The following is a 16,879-nucleotide window of genomic DNA, read 5'->3' as shown; positions in this document are numbered from 1 at the left end:
ATCTTTTGCAATTAACTTGCAGGATTTATCCAAGCAGCTGGGTGTTTCCAGGCTTTTGTCCAAGGAGTCTGGAGTACTTAGTTCTCCTGATTAAATCACAGAGTGTTACAGTGCTGAAGAAGGCCACTTGGCCCATCATTATGTACTGGTACTCAGAACGAGCTAGTCACTTATTCCATTCTCTCACCTTTTTCCCCTGATTCTATACATTATTTTCTTTTCAGATAACATTCTAACTCCCTTCAAAATATTTCAATCAAACCTGACTCCACATTCTCAGGCAGCATATTGTTGGTAATAAGGTGCTTTGGTTTCACAAGCTAAAGTTTATGCTTTAATTTATGCAGAAAATATGATACATTATTGTATAATCTAATAAATCTCAACCAGACTGGAGAAGTTGACCCTGCTCTTTATTGAGGTCAGTATTGGAAGTCATGGTTTAGAACTTTTGGTCAGCCAACCTAGCCATTTTAATTCCGCAGGTGCACATATTGTACAGCAGGTTTGCCACCCAAAACAACTAGCCCAGTGGACAGGCTTGGCTACCTGTCAGGCACAGAGCACTCCAGGATCAGGTAACCTTCTTGCATGTTAGATGTAACGATCACAGGAGTGAGTGGTGAGGATTTGAAAATCAGAAGGTGGCGATCAGATGGGGATTTGGGGGGCAATTTGGGGGGAACATATCGTGGATAATGGGGTCAATGATTCAAGGAGACAGTTGGTGATCAACTGGGAGCAGTTTGGTAATGGAGTCAGTATCAGATGTGTCACTGTGGACATGAGGATCAGTGTTTCCAAGCAAGCTTGTTAGGCCTGGATGTAACTCAAGTGCTTCTTCTGACTCACAAGCAGTTCTGTGAAAGAGTTTACTGAAGGGATTTAATCTTTCTCATCTCTGAGAAACTGGGCCTACTGTGGTTACAAATGGAAAACAAATTAAATTGTTGTGAGCAGCCTCCTTGAAAGGTTTAAATGAGGACCTTGTCACCTGAGAACACGTTAGTCTCATCCAACCCATCCTTCCCTGTCTTTATTAATACCAGAAATAGGCTAGTTCAAGGCCGTTTGTGTTCCCATTTCAGACTTTTAACATTTTAATTACCCATATGGCCCAAACCCATCAATTTCTGAGGGTTAAAATCATCCCTATTGACTCTGTAAACCAGCAAACCTGTGCCTGATATTGTAGCTTTATCTCTTGATGTTTATGGCCTTTGAATTCATTACAACTGAATTCCTCAGGCTGCACTGCTTAGGATGCCCAGTGCCTGCTCCCTTCAACCCCGTGTTCAACAGTGTATCGCTGTATACTTACTTTGGCAGAGCTCTGTGTGGATTGAGAGTCATCAATCATTTGCAGTTGGACAAGTTGATTAAGAGGAATTTGTTTGCTCAGTGGAAGACTGACTGACGATTGCACTAATGACTTTTTATATTGTCAATTACTTGGAAAATATAATACAATGTAATCAAAAATAAATGTGCAACCATCTCCTATTATGAATTCAATCAATAAAAGCACAGATCCTTTTGGGTCATGACATAACCTTTTTACCTTCAACATCTTCTTTAGCTGCAAATGTCTCTTAATGAGGAAACGATTCAGGAAATGCTTTTTTTTCTCTTTTTGGAGTATTAAATACATGAGGTTGAATTTGGTTACTGTTGATAAATGTTTGAAATATATACACACGTGGCCTAGTTTGCTGGAGCCTCTGACATTCATCTCGAGCAGGATTTTACATTTCGCCAGGGTTCTCACCTCCCCTGGCAAAATAAAAGGTCAGAGATAAGCCTGGTCCTGCCCAGCAGCTTCCTCACACCTATTTAATGCTCAGAAGGGCATTAATTGGCTGAGGGCAGAATTTCTATCCCTATCTAAAGAGGCAATCCCACCATGGAAAGCTTCTTGGTTTGAACAACACTATTCAGGTTTGGGGTGGGAAGTATAGCATCAGTTCCCTAACAGAGATCTTCACTGGAGCAAGGCAAGTGGAAGGATTTCTCCAAAGGGGTTGGTAAAGAGACCCATATGAGGATAGGTAGGGGCTGAGGTGCACAAACCAGGAGGGGGGAGTACTAATGTTTTGAGGGGAGGCCAGAATCGAGGTGAGGAGAGAGGATCTTGAAGGCCCTAGGGAGCCACAAGGAATGACCTCAAACCCCTTTCTTGCCTGAGGATTGAGACATAGTGGGCACCTAATTTGACACTGGCATCTGCCAGCCCTGGAAAAAGCTGGTGGAGCAGGAAGAGGCCCTTAAGTGTGTGTTATTTTGACACATGATGATGTCTATTTGTTCAAGGATGGGTGGTTATCTGATGCCTCATCGCCAGTGCTGCTGAGTCATGCCCTGCTGCCTCTGATTGGCTGACTGTTCTCAGGGCTGGTGAGATCTGCCCTTGGGGTCCTTGACTGTGGAAAATGCCACTGCCCATAAAAGTGCCTGATGGGCACTTAATTTTGGCCTTCTAAAAGTAGGTGACACGAGGCTCTGTATCTGACAGATAAGACCGCTCTTGTCCGTATTAAATTTCAACCTTTATGTTTACTGAATTACTGAACTCCCTGTGTTCTGATGAATGGTCACTGACTGAAATTTTGAAATTCTTTCTCCCTCCACAGATATCACTCACCTGCTGAGAATTTCCAGAATTTTCTGTTTTCCTTCATATTTGCAGCATTCATACTATTTTGCTTTAATCTTGAAAGCACAGAGTATGGTTTAGTGCCAGGTAGTTTTCGCCAGGAGATTCACCAAGTTCTGGAGCAGTTACCAGGATATGTATTGAACATGGCTTTACTATAGGCAGTAGTTCAAAAGGGAGCTGGGCAAGTTCCTTTCAGTAAACATGTGAAGTGAAATCACAGGGCAAGAAGCATTAGATTTTTTATATCTTTATTTTCTGATTTATAAATTACATTTCTATGTGTCAGTGTTATGAAAGCCAACAGTATTTCATGCCAAGATGTGGCAGCTCTCAGACATGTGGCAGTTTGCAAATTTCTTAAAACAGTTTATCTTATTTACAAGCATGAAGAAAATTCTTAAATTAGAACTTATCACATGCCAGATGGCTGTTTGGATGAAAGGATTCAATCAAAACTTTTCCAGAATGCTGAATGTGACTGATGTTTAAGTAATGCAATAATGACTTGTGTAAGAACAGGAATGAATATAGTTCGGAGTGAATATACTACATTTGATAATGGCTGATGAGTGTTCATCAAAACAGATTCCCTACTTATCCATAACCCTGTGAAGTTGCACCGTTAGAAGTCAATTCCTGGAATCTAGAACACTCAAGCTGTAAAGTTTTATAAACACAGCTTTTGTAACTTTATCCTGCAGAAAGAAACATGCTGCATTATTAAGGAGACGTAAATTAACAGCTAACCTCCGCCTCTGTCTGGACCGCAAAAATTGTAAAAGCTAAATTGGAAAAAGATTCCAAAGAAAGATGATTTTGAGATAAAGCTAAAGTTGGCTTTATTTAAGTCAGTCTCCCAGTCTTTCATGTCACAAGCTCAGTTTAATTATTGTTTGAGTGATGTTTGTGTCAGGTATAATTTTGGTCACAGATCTGCAATATAAGAACTGATGTGTTAATGTGCAAGTTCAGAGTTAGGCCAGATGATGATAAAGAAAAGAATATTGACAGGAAATGTTGTGAAAATTAGAGAAGCAATCGCTTGCTTTCTGTGTGGGTTGTTGATGTAATTGTCTTCAAAGCCGGAGAATAAAGAGAAGATTTTGCCTGATGATTGTTGACTTTATTTCAACCATGGAACATGCTAAGATAAAAACCTCCCCAGGGACTCTGCCAGCTCTGTTGGTGTTGGTAATCACTGAAATGCCTTTTAGTTATAGATATTTAAGTGTATTCTGTATCCTTGTTTCTCTCAGAAGTTCTTCCAAGTGTTGTTCAATCTGGAGGTGCAGAGATCACCTGGCAACAACCCAGACAAATTTTAAGAACTTCTGGCCTAGTCAGTCCTTCAAATATCTTTCTCTAGGGGCATCTGGAGGAAGTGTTCAGTTTGAGAAAACTGTCCCACTGCCTGTTGTGATATTGCTGTGTGGTGCATGTAGTTTAATATATGATTAATATTCAACTGAGGATGCAAACTGCTCGATATTCATCCAGATAGGAAGAAATGTAAACTACCATGTGAAGTTGTAGTAAGATCAGCAGTTACCACGTGTATGAAGAATTCTCCTGGAATCCTGTTATTTTTTATTTTAAAAATACCCTTCACGTAGATTATTGATCATCGTCTCAGCGTTTGATACTGTGGTATGATATAAAACACAGCATGGACTCATCAAGAACCAGCCTGATGTAATAACTGAAAATGCTGAAAACACTCAGCATGTGTAATATCTAAATCTTGAAATTAAATAGTAATGGTGAGGGATCAGGCTTGGGAAGATTCTATAAATTAAGAAGTCAAGTCCAGGCAGCAAGGTAGCAATAGGGAAATGGTGATCACCGCATGATTGGAAAAGACACAAGAGTACCAGAAGCTGAGGGGTGACCTTATAGAGGTTTACAAAATCATGAGGAACATAGTTAGGGTGAATGGCCATAGACATTTCCCCAAAGTGTGGGAGTCCAAAACTAGAAGGCAAAGGTTTAAGGTGAGAGGCGAAAGATTTAAAAGGGACCTTTTTTATACAGAGGTTGGTGAGTGTATGGAATGACCTGCCAGAGGAAGTGGTGGATGCTGGTACAATTACAACATTTGAAAGGCATCTGGATGGGTATATGAATAGGAAGGGTTTAGAGGATATGGGCCAAATGCTGGCAAATGGGATTAGATTTAGTTAGAATATCTGATCGGCATGGATGATTTGGATTGAAGGGGCTGTTTCTGTGCTGTATGTCTCTATGACTCTATGACTAAATGGACATTCTTATTTCTGACCTTATAATGGAGAAGTAGGTTTTGATGAAGCAAATGAAATTGGATGAGCAGTGATATCCTAGGACTGAGATGATTAGCCTCAAAAAACAACAACAACATTACTTTGTGCCAGATATAACTTAAACCAGTAGAGAGTTCCATTCTGATTCACACTGACTCCAGTTTTGTTAAGATGCCTTGATACCACCCTCTGTCAATTGCTGCCTTGATGTCAATGGCAGTCACTTTCAGCTCACGTCTGTAGTTCTGCTCTTCCTTCCTTGATTCAACCAAGATCAAACCCAGTACCAGGGTCATACTCTACGGTACAGCCAAGGTCCTCACCCTCCTGTATGCATCAGAAACATTTACCATGTCCAGCAGACCTCTCACACCGCTGAAGACTTATCACCAATGCTGCCATGGCAAAATCCTGCAAATATACTGCCGAATAGATGTACCAACATGAGTGTCATCTCCAAGGCTGATACCCCCGTATTGAGGTACCAACTGCGATGGGTGGGCTACATTGTCCACATGTCTGACAGAAGACACATTCTACTTGGAGTTCTGTGATGGTAAGCAGTCAGTCAAAGGGCAGAGGAAATGCTACAAGGACATTCTGAAAGTCTCCCTAAACAAATTCTGATTAATTCATGCCTCTGCTGAATTCAGGATTGGACAGGATATTGAGAGCTGAGACCTAATGTTCTCATAGCCAAATAGAAATGTACTCTGCACTGGCTTTACGTGCCCATTTTACATCAGAGACACACCACTTGGCCTGAGGAGCATCCACCCCTTGGTGCTGAGTAGAAAATCTTACAAGCTGCCTTCAAGCTGGGAACTAGTCTTTACCTGAGCAGAAAGGGTTGACAGACTGAATGAAAGAATACTCTCTTACCATTGTACTGTCTCATTAGATTTGTGTGGCCTGAGCAAAGGGGAAGTAAACCTTTTACATTGGTGTCAACATCAAAAGGAATCTTTTGACTGAACAGCATTTTTAATTACTACCTGTTTGTTGCCTGAAAATAAGCTGAAGTTTCAGGTGGGAGAACCTCTGACATACTTGATACAGCCTTTAGTAAGGCCTATAAATTGTGGAACATAATACCTCTCTATTTTGGGTTTGAATATGCAAATTGAATGCTTGCATAGTTGTGAGACTGCATTTGCAGTTTGGGGACGTTAATATGTCACACAAACTAAGCCTATTTGTACCAAGCTGAGATCAGCCCTATCTGAGATTCTTCAAGAGACAATGGAAGGCTACTCCAGAAAAGATCTTCCTGCCTTAATGAATTACAGTAGCTCATACTGCCCATTGATTGGCAGCCCCGAGACTACCTTCTCACTTTTGATCAATCCCAATTCACTGAGTAACTGAGCATGGGGACTGATACATGTCCCAGCCTTCCACAACCAGTGAGTAACATGCAGCAAAGCTACAGCTTAGTCATCACATCATTTTGAAGATAGGCCAAGCTCTTGCAAGCGTATCCTGTTTTCTAATGCTAACTTCATGACAGTAGCATAGCCATTCCACAACGTTTGTGCCAGATCAGGCAGGAATTGAAAACCCTCCTCCAATCCTGCAGGAATCTGGCTTGCCATATGCTGGGTGTGACTTCAAAGGATTAAAAGAAAGTTTAAAACCTCACTTACAGACACAATCCAGGTACCACTTTGGCTCAATGTCAGGGAGCACTATCTTAGTTGTATTTCTGAGTAAAGGTCAACCTCAGGTTTGTGTCAAACCACTTATAAAATAACCTTCATGACCATCTAAAACATGTGATAACACAGCATCCAATGTACAAAATCTCATCATTTATGTAATGCATGCTTTTGTAAACCCTACCTCCACCTCAGTGAAACTGGATGTTGCAAATTGGAGCAGGAGTCAAGCTTCCTCTAGCTTCAGCTTGTTCATGACATTGTGTGGTATTCCTGTGGAACCATAAGGAGGAGTTTAATCTCCAGTTCCACAGTATCACTTCATCTCCCCCACCCAGAACATATCATCAAACCATGGGTGAGGCAAGCAGCCTAATTTACCAAAAGCTTTAAACACTCTCTGTGGTTTTAGGCTTCCCATTTGGAGCCTATGCTGTTTTCAATATAGGCCTTGGTGAATTTCTACACCCTGGCCTTGTAAACAGTTAAATTAATCTGAAAGTTGACGTGTAGCATTGTCCCACAAATATAATGATTGCAATTTGAGATTACCAGCATCACTGCCTACACGCAAGTAAATTAATGTTAAAGTTCTTTTCAAGTTAAAAAGGAAAAGGAAAATAACTCACTTTATAGCTTCTACAAGTACATAATCAGTAATTAAGTATTTAATGAATACGTGGAGACACCAACACAGAGCGTCAAACCTTTCTTTTGTAAGTCTCCAAATCTATAGCATGTGTACGAGCACAATAGGCTTTGAAAGGTAATAACAAAGAATGAGGATATTTAACCTTGACGGAATAAATGAAAATGCAAATTGCTTTGGATCCTAGATTTGTTCTTATTTATCAAGTTTCCTTTTTCTCGGCCGGTTTCAAAAAATTTGTTGATATAAAGCAACTACAGTAATTCATGTTCCAATTGCATAGTTATTTCAAATAAGGACAGAATTTTGATTCAGATTTATTTTTTGCATTTACGATTGTTTTAAACATTCTTCCTCTGTCTCTTACCTGATTCTCTTTCATGTAGGCTAAACATACGCTCAACGTGAAAAGCCATTTGGTGTATTTTACCAGTTTAAGGACAAACCTCACCGGAAGGATGCTGTGAAACTTGAAAGGGTTCAGAAAAGATTTACAAGGATGTTGCCAGGCTTGGAGGATTTGAGCTATTGAGAGAAGCTGAACAGGCTGGGGCTGTTTTCCCTGAAATGTCAGAGGCTGAGGGGTGACATTAGAGAGGTGTATAAAGTAATGAGGGGCATGGATAGGGTAGACAAAGTATTTTCCCTGGAGTGGGGGGTCCAGAACTATGTTTAGAGTGAGAGGGGAAAGATATTCATGGAGAGGGTGGTGTGTTTATGGAATGAGCTGCCAGAAGAAGTTGTGGAGGCTGGTGCAGTTGTAACGTTTCAAAGGCATCTGGATGGGGAAATGAATAGGAAAGGTTTAGAAGGTTATGGACCAAGTGCTAGGAAATGGGAGTAGATTAGGTTGGAATATCTGGTCAGCATGGACTGAAGGGTGTGTTTACATGTTGTACATCTCTATGACTCTGTAACTGTCAAACTTGTTGAGTTCCCGCATCTCTTGAGTCAGTTGGGTTGACAATGAAGTTCAGTATTAAGAAAGTGCAACACTGTCAATGATACATTGAATATGACACTTTATCCTGTCATCTCTGTCAGATGATGCAATGTATCCTGTGACACAATTTGGAAAGAGAGTAGGGAATTTCTTCCTGATGCCCTAAAACTAATGTCCCAACTAACAGCTAAAAACCGATTGTAAGATCACTACATTATTAATGTTTGCAGGAGCTTGCTGTACTAAAATTGGCTGTCACGTTTCTTATGTGACAAAAATGACTTCACTTCAAAAGTACCATATTGACTGAGAAGCCCTTTGTGACATGCTGGATTTGTGAAATGTGTTATAAAACCATGAAATGTCCATTCATCTTTAAACTCAGTTTTGGAATCACTTTTTATTTCCAGTGAGGAAAAGAGTGGAATGTCAGGATGTGACTGTGTGATGCTTCAGGCAGGCAGAAGTGGGTACTGCTGATGCTGGAGATTAGAGTCAAGATTAGAGTGGTGCTGGAAAAGCACAGCAGGTCAGACAGCATCTGAGGAGCAGGAAAATCGACGTTTCGGGCAAAAGCCCTTCATCAGGAATGATGCCTGATGAAGGGCTTTTGCCCGAAACGTCGATTTTCCTGCTCCTCGGATGCTGCCTGACCTGCTGTGCTTTTCCAGCACCACTCTAATCTTGTGTGATGTATCAGTAGATGCCAGCCCAACAGTGAAAATGCTGAGTCGGTAATTTGGTGTCCGGTCAATGGCAAGTATTGTGCAAACGTTTGTCCTACAAGAATATTCAGTAAGGCTTGTAATTAAGTAGCATATGGGTAAAAACAAGGACTGCAGATGCTGGAAACCAGAGTCTAGATTAGAGTGGTGCTGGAAAAGCACAGCAGGTCAGACAGCATCCGAGGAGCAGGAAAATCGACGTTTCGGGCAAAAGCCCTTCAGCAGGAATACAGGCAGGGTGCCTGCAGAGTGGAGAGATAAATGAGAAGGGGATGGGGGTGGGGAGAAAGTAGCATAGAGTACAATAGGTGAATGGGGGTGGGGATGGAGGTGATAGGTCAGATAGGAGGGTGGGGGAAGGTAGCTAAGAGTAAGAGCTTCAGGGCAGAGGAGATGACCTGGGGGTTGCAGTGAGAGAGAGAGACTCACTGAGATTCTTGTAGCGAAAGGAGGAAAGTAGCATATGCCAAATGGCATTGGAGAAATGAACTAGGAGATGTGAGGGTATGAGGAGATTGTTCAAGGTGAGCAAGGAGGTTGTACACGTGAAGGAAGTTGGGTATCATTATGTAAGATTTTGAATGAATGCCCCTTGTAATCAGGCAGCACTGTACATAATCTTGGAAGTTTAGTGTTTGAGTTATTTAACAGGGTGACAACTGAACTGATGGAACAGGCAACACATTGGCAACAGCACAACAACTTTAACATGCGAATTGCAGCGTGCTCTGAAGATAAGATTGGGCCACATAATCTTAGAACACAGCTGGACGCTATTTGGCCATTATACATTTTTTAAAGAGCTGTAGAATGTTCCCCCGCACACTTCTGAATTTTTTCCCCATAGTCCAGCAAATATTTCCTTTTCCAGTATAATTTCACTTTCATTCTGAAAACTATGATTGAATCTGTTTTCAGGCAATGCATTCAGATCATAACAACTCACATGTAAGACTTCTCATTTCGGAGAAGTACAATGGGCAGAATAAACAAGAAGGAGACATTTGAGGGTGGCTTGTTAGCACTGCTGCCACACAGCACCAGGGATGCTTGTTCGATTCTAGCCTTGGGCGACTGTCTGTGTGGAGTTTGCACAGTCCAGTCATCTCCCACAGTCCGAAGAGGTGTAGGCTAGGTGGATTGGCTGTGCTAATTTGCTCATTGTATCCTGGGATGTACAGGTTAGGTGGATTAGCCATGGCAAATGTATGATTACAGAGTCTGGGTAGTGGAATGAGCCAGGGTGGGATGCTCTTTGGAGGGTTGGTGTGGACTCAATGGACCAAATGTCCTGCTTCCACAGTGAAGGGATTCTTTGAATCTGGTCATTTGTTTCATTCAAGTCTCATCTCCCTCTTCCAGATAACTATAGTGTCTAATCATTTGCAAGTGGGATCCAGACATGGTGGGGAAATTGGGTGAGGAATGGGTGGAGTTGAAAGAGTCCAACCACCCCTCACCCAATTTTCTCATGTCTAACAAGCAGTACTTGCATCATGGATTTAGCCCTTCAAGCTTCCTTTCACCTTTTGGATTTTTCACCATGATTAAAGCCGAAGGCATGCAACCTCAAGGCAATATTTAAATGACCAATCTGTCTCCTGAGAGCAGTTTGATCATCTACCTGTTTCCAATCAAATTGGAACGGAGTCGGCTTAAGGCAGGTTGTATTCCTGTTTGAACTTTCAGCTTTTTAAACTCACCCTCAAATGAAACCCACATGTTTTGGGAATTAAAGTTATTCCTTGTGATTCAATCCAAGATGCATCCATGCTGTGCTTGTAGAACGTAGCCTTGAATGTGTATGAGTGGATCTCCTCATTGACTCAAGCTATTCATTTGACCTATGACTTATCATTAAATTCCTCATCATCACCACCACCCTCTTTCCATTTGGAAATCTGGAGCGTCAGGAAATCGATGCATGTTCCTCAATCTGTGGTTTCCTAATTTATTCCCACAAGATGTAGGGCTTCACATGAAGTGTTATACTGGCCTGTCATCTGTTCTTGGCTTGGGAGGGTTTAGAGGTAATCCAAACAAAGTTAGCACATTTTTGCTCTATTTCATTTACAAATTTAACCACTACTATAATCAAACTCATCTAATATAATTTATAAAGGAGGATTTTCCTTAAATCTTTTCCATTCACAACAAGAATTTTGTTTGCTGTGTGTTTTTATAAACTGTAATCGGAATGCCTGTAAACAAGAGCAAACTGTGAACTTTGTTCAAGTAAACTTGCTGACCTCCTTTAAATTGTCTCAACTTTGGTTCAACAATGACTTTATATGAAACACCATTGTATATGTAAGAATGTAAGTCCCTCTAAATGTGACATTTGTACTTCAGCATTAATGAGTTGCCTTAAGAAGGATCTTGATAAAACTATTCTGTTCCTACTTCCTAACACTTCACAGTGAATACATTTCAAAACTACTTTAATGTTGCAAAGTGCTTTAGAGTTTGTGTTTATGGGACAAATTTAACATATCAAAATGCCTACGCAAAAGAATAATCAAACAAAAAATTAGCAGAGCTGCACAGACATTCGAACATATGTGCAAATTGATCATAGTGGTAACTAAGAGAAGGTCCTAAAGCAGAGAAGCGAGGTTGAAAGGTTTAGTGAGACAATTCTAAAGTTTAGTTCCTAATCAGCTAAAGGAATGGCAGGCAAAGATATGATAAAGGGAATGATGGATGGCTAAAAGGCTTAAGTCAAAGGAGGTCTGCAAACCGAGAACAAGTTGTGAAATAGAAAGCGGTACGAGCCATGAATGGATTTAACAAAAGGATGAGGGTTTTATGATCTGATGCTGGCACAGATACTAATTAAATGCGAATTCTTTTTTTTTAATTAGTCATAAAGCTGAGTCCTGTGTAATGGATTGTAAGACGAACACACACACACACACACACACTCGCATTCACGCACACTCACTTGCACTTGCATTCACACTCTTCCTCCCAAAGATGGAAATGGGAGGATGAGGGTGGTGGAGCCCATTTATGGATTATTTGGCCACTGCTGGGAATGCTGAAATCACCCCCCCCCCCACCCCCCATTCCATATCTAATTGTCCAATCCAAGCTCCTCCAGCTCTGATTAGGTGATTCTGTGAGAATGATTTGTTTCCTTTCTGGGTTGATGGATCCTAGGATGGCTGATCAATCCAATGTATAAATTGCAGACTCTGTCACATTTGGGAAAGGTGACCTTTGAAGGATCGGCCAGTTGTGTTGTTTGGAAGCATTTTTCCCAGCCACAATACCTTAACTTCCTCTTCACAAGATCCCGCAGAAGTTGCTCAATATGTTCTATGCTTTCCTGAATGAACGTTTTCCAATTTGGATGGTCACAGGCCAGGGCGTCTCATGGACTGGCAGGGATAATTGGCCTCCTCAGGAATGGTGGATGAACATCCCAAAATTGTTTCCAGCGAGTGTCCAGCCATGACTGGAGTGCAAGTGGAGCATTTATTTTGGAAATCTGCTGTCAGTCATTCAACTAACTTGTCCTGCCCTCTGAAGCTGCTTTTAAGTGAGTAGCACCCCATTGCTGGGCAGTTTGACTTGAGAAAGGACGATGCTGCTTGAATCACCTGCCTTACCACTTGATTTGAAAGTTGTTGCAAAGACTGGGAGTTCTCCAGTGATTTGAGGTATCTATTTCAGGTTCATAGAATCCCTGTAGTACAGAATGAGGTCAGTTGGGCCCATCGAGTCTGCACCGACCCTATGAAGAGCATTCCACCTAATTCTTGTAACCCTGCATTTACCATGGCTAATCCACCGCCTGCACATCCCTACACAGAACAGGCAATTTGTCATGGCCAAACCACTTAATCTGCACATCTTTGGACTGTTAGAAGAGACTGGAACACCTGATGGGAACCCAGACAGCCCTGGGGAGAATATGCAGGCTCCACACAGATGGTCGCCCAAGGCTGGATTCAAACCTGGGTCCCTTGCACTGTGTGGCAGCAGTGCTAACCACTGAGCCACTGTGCTACCTCAAAGGGTGTCCAAGTGTCCAGAGCATATGGTTCACTAGGATCATTCTATCCATCAAATCATGACCTTAGTCTTGCATTTGAGATCCTCTATCTCAAAAGGTCTTTTTCTTAGTTGCCTAAAGGCTCAATATGCACATTAGAGGTGAGAATGAATCTTGTGAATGTCTGCCTTTGTCAACTGGAAGTTCCCAAGATATGGTTCGGAATTATCTGATGTGGGCACTCCCACTGATTAAGACAGCCCTACAGGCACTTCAGGCTTTGACAGGCATTCATAGGTTAGATGCAAGGTTTCCTCCTGCCTTTCCCCATCCCCCAGCCCCTCACTCAGTGGCCAGTTGCTTAGCAAGTTCCGTCAGTACCACTAGGAGTGGTGACAACTGTGGGAACCACAAGCAGTTCCAGGAGTCAAAGGGCAAGAACCAGGATATGGATAAGGGAAAAGAGATGTCATGGTGGGAACTGGAGTGATACCTGGGGTTATAGGAAGCTGACCTAAGTGGAATTAATTGGCCATGGATAGAGTATAGGAGTGGCCTGATCTGCCTTGGGCCTCCCACACTGCAGCATAAAACTATGGATAGCTTAGAGGTTAGAAAAAAAGGTGGTGACAAATTCATCAGGGGGATTTCATGGCCTTCTTCACTACCACCTGCAAATCTACCAGTGGGGGGCCTGGCAAACTCTGCCCATGGGAAATAGTACACACTTTCTAGATCTCACTGTTGGCCTTACTCATTGCAGGAGGTATTGTGCTGTGGGAGCTGCTTAGAAGAGGGGTTATATGTCAGGGTGTTTAGTCATGTCCCTGACTTTGTCAACCATGAAGGCAAGTGGAATATCCTCCTCAAATTTTGACGGTCCTCAGCAATATTTCACCATCTCCCCTTGCCCCACAATGACATACAAGCTGTGATCCTCACCAGCAGAGTCACCACAAAGCCTACCTCAGTGAAGACAAAGATGAAACAAGGCAGTCTGACTGCAACAATTTTCCTTTCTATCTTGCTTGTTGCAATATTGCAAATAACCTCCTAGAAAATCCTCACAGCCCTAGAGATAATGTGCAGAGCAAATGGAAAATTGTTCGGCCTACACCACTTCCAATCCAAAACTAAAGTCACACTTACCTCAGCCATTGAACTGCAGTGTACAGATGACACTAAGAGTAAGTGATAACATGATTGAAAAGTATAAGATCTTGAGGGGTCTTGGCAGGGATGACATGAAGAAGTTGTTTTTTCTTATGGAAGACTGTAGAATTAGGAGTCACTGTTTAAAAACAGTGGTCATGCAGTTAAGACAGAGATTAGGAGAATTATTTTCTCTGAGTCAAATGCCTTTGCTCAAAAATGCTGGAAGCTGAGGTCTCTGAATATTTTAATGTAGCACTAGATAGATTATTGTCAAGCAAGAGTATTGGGGGTAGGCAGAAATGTGGAGTTGAAGCTACAGATCAGCCATGATCTAATTAATTGGCAGAACAGGTTTTAGGGAACAAAGAGCCTTCTTCTACCCTAATTCACGTATCTGTACGTTTCGTTAGAAGCTGAATTCCATGTCATTATTGACTCCTTTTCTAAAGCATATGAGAAAATGAGTATTTCAGTCTGCACGAGGAGTAGAATGTCACACAAAATCTGCTCTTCGTGCGACAGACAATTTGCAACAACTTACTTCAAACCAAAATGATTCTCATAGAACTAAGAGGTAGTGACAGAGCACTGGGGGAGACTGAATCTACAATCCAGTGATGCAGTGATCCAGACAAATGGAACCCAGCAAGGAGTGACAGTCAGTAATCCTTGCCCTCAAATGAACATTGTCTGCTCTCTCTGAGCACAGATTCTTACTGGGCCTTCTGCATCTCAGAATCAGATCTAATTGTTGTTACAGAAAGGAAGGCAAGAAGAAAGTGTTGTCTTTATATTGTGCCTTTCACAACTATGTCTACAAGCCAAGTCACTTTTGAAAATGTCCACCCACTGTTGTGATGTACGAAAGATTACAGGCAATTTGTGCACTGTAAAGTCGTAGAAGCAGCAGTAGTTATAATGATGAGATAATTGTTTTTCAGATATTATTTGAGCAATAAGTGAAATTCCCTTGACCTTTTTGACATTATCCTGCAGCATCCTCATGTCTACATGAGAGGGTAGTCTTACCTGTATGTATCATTTGAAAGACAACATTTCCTATCATGTGCTAGACTGGGCTTGGTAATTTCCACTGCCTTGTATTAAATTTAATGTTCTGTTAACTACATCCTTTACAGTTTCCAGAGTTCTTGAAGCCTAATGAAACCACTGCCTGGTCTCTTAAGAGTTCAACTGATTATTTTGGCATTGACTTGTGTTTAGTGCTTGGCACTGACGGTTTTGGTATGCGCTGTTACTAGCTGCTTTGTTCTTCTTGCTGACTCTTTTTAAAAATTCATTCCTCGACATGTTGGTGTCACTGATAAGGTCACACGTATTCTCCAACCTAACTACACTTTGAGAGAATATAGGTAGATCTTCTTTTTAACACATTCGGGATCACATGGCATTCTCCCAATGCCTTTGAATGTTATCATGTGGTTTGAACATTGCTGGCATGAGAACCAGAAGCAAGTGACCCAAATGGACCCAAATGCATGTGCACTCCAGCAATTGCATATGTTTTTGTGAGAAAAAGGTTACTCAGTTCTCTTGGTCATCCAAGCCCATACCATTTATATGTACTGAGTGAGCAGTCTGAGGTGATATGTCTGGTACTCTTCTATATCTCAGTCTTTAAAATGACTGAGTTGGTATAGCCCAATAGGCCTCCAAGTAGTTCATCAAGAAGTCATGCATAATCATGGCCTGCTTATTCAGTGCTTACTGCAGCACAGTACAAGAACCCACACAACAGACATTAACCTTTATAGAGGCTGGGCAATACCTCCTGGTATTCTCAGCATTTTCTGACTGTTAGGGTGGCATGGCAGCTCAGTGGTTAGCACTGCTGCCACACAGCGCCAAGGAGCTGGATTCGATTCTACCCTCAGGTCCCTGTCAGTGCGGAGTTTCCTCTGGGTTTTCTCTCACAGTCCAAAGATGTGCAGGTTACATGGAGTTGCATGCTAACCTGTCATTAGAGTCCAGGGATGTGCTGGCTAGGTGAGTTAACTATGGGGGTGACAGGGTCTGGATGGGTGACTCTTCGGAAGGTTGGTGTGGACTTGATGGGCCATGCGGCCTACTTCCACACTGTAGGGATTTCAGATTTTAGTATTTACTATTCTTTTTATTCCCTTTTTCTGATTTTGCTTTGCTGCTCGCCGCAGGCTTTTAGTTTACTTGGTTATATTCGCTATAGTTTTGGCAGTAGCATTTTTAAAATTCTATCATGAGTTAGCCTTTGTTGCCTGTCTTTAATGTTCCTTGAGAAGTCTCCTGGTAGTGAACTACATTCTCAAAGTGCTGTAATCCATGCTGGCTAGCAACACCTCCTTAGGAAGTGAGTTCCAGAATTTTGACCCGATGCTTGTGAAGGAACAGCAATATATTTCCAAGTCAGGATGTTGTGTGACTTGCATGTGATGCAACGACTACCCCTGTCCTTTTCATGCAGCTAAGACAGAGAGTTGTGGGCAGGAAGAGATTTAAGAGTTGGTGGTGAATTGGGAGATGGCAAAGGGCAGGGTGACGTTAGGCACATGGACACACAAGATGCCCACTTCACACACAAGATGGCCGCTGGACCACAATATGGAGAGAGACCCCAGCAGACCAAACACAGACAGTGCCTGGGGCCACCAGAATGCCAGCACAATGCACTCACAACCTAGTTGATTAGTTTAAGGCGGTTGGGGGAGAGAATACACATGAGCAGCATACACTGCCTGCCGAAGTGTCTGGGTCCAGCCAACACTTTTGATAGAAATGTTAACAGTGTGATACGGACTCAATACAAAGTGCTAATAG

Source organism: Hemiscyllium ocellatum, chromosome 4, assembly GCF_020745735.1.
Source record: "Hemiscyllium ocellatum isolate sHemOce1 chromosome 4, sHemOce1.pat.X.cur, whole genome shotgun sequence".
Lineage (NCBI taxonomy): Eukaryota > Metazoa > Chordata > Chondrichthyes > Orectolobiformes > Hemiscylliidae > Hemiscyllium > Hemiscyllium ocellatum.
This window is presented reverse-complemented; position numbering follows the sequence as displayed.